Below are 1,150 nucleotides of genomic sequence, written 5' to 3'. Positions count from 1 at the left end.
CCCCCCCCCTGCTGCTCTAGGGCCAAGGGGGGGCCCTGACCCCAGCTCCCACCCCCCAGACCGCTCCAGGGTCCTTACTGCCACCTCCCCGCTGCAGCAGGTCAAAGGTCAACAGTGTGGGGGGCTTTGCTGATGGGTCCCTGGGGTCACAGCCCTCACGGCCAAGATGCCACAGGCCAGGAGCGGGATGGCAGGAGAAAAGGGCACCATCATAGCACAGTGCTGCCCCTGTGCCGCAGCCTGGGCACGTGGGGAAACTGAGGGCATCCATGGCTCCGGCTGCCTCCGCGCTGCCAGCGCCGCCCTTATATCCCCGCGCGCAGATGCCCAAGCCGCGGCCGGGCCTGGGGACGGCGGCGGCATCGCTGGGGCTGGGGGGGGCAGCACGGGGCCGTGGGGCTCCCCAGGAGGACGCGGTGCTGCCCTGGGGGCCGTGGCGGCGGCTGATTGTGAGGATAAATCCGCTCGACGGCCCCGCGACGCCGGTGACGGAGCGAAGCCAGGGGGGAAAGGGGTCCCTGTAGCCCCCCCCACCCCTCCCTGAGATGCAGCCGGATGGATGTGGCTGCCCCGTGCCTGGGCATCCATCACGGGGAGTGGGGCTGTGAGGGCCTGTCTCCCCCAGCGCCTTGTCCCGGATTTAATGAAACCCATTTAGCAGCGGTGACAGTGACAAGCGGCTGCGGGGACCTGGGAGCGCAGCTGCCTCCCTGCGCCCCTCCCGCAACCCTGTGCCCAGCCCCACGTCGGGGTCCCTAGGGTGGGAGCTGTGGCTGGGCTGCCCCCTCCAGCCCCAGGCCCTGCAGAGGCCTCCAGCTCCATCCCTAGCCCCTCCCAGCCTCAGTTTCCCATCCCAGGAGCGCTGAGAGTCCCTGCTCAGCCCCCCGCTGGCTCTGCATGGGACAGAGGGGCACAAGGTGGCCCCAAGCCTGGGAATGGGGGGCAGCGAGGGCTGTGCCACCCGGCAATGCCTGTCCAGGCTGCTAGACGGGGCCCCGATCCTGCAGGGTTGTGTAGTGGGCACCCCTGGAGCTGGGGGTCCCCTCACTTCCCTCCCAGGATTAAGGGGAGGGGAGGGGGGCTTTGTAACCTGCTCTGGGCCCCCCCACGGTGGAGTGTCGCGGCCATCTAGTGGCACCAGCAAGGCGCA

Source organism: Alligator sinensis, unplaced genomic scaffold, assembly GCF_000455745.1.
Source record: "Alligator sinensis unplaced genomic scaffold, ASM45574v1 scaffold1542_1, whole genome shotgun sequence".
Lineage (NCBI taxonomy): Eukaryota > Metazoa > Chordata > Crocodylia > Alligatoridae > Alligator > Alligator sinensis.
Note: the sequence above shows the minus strand (reverse complement) of the source record.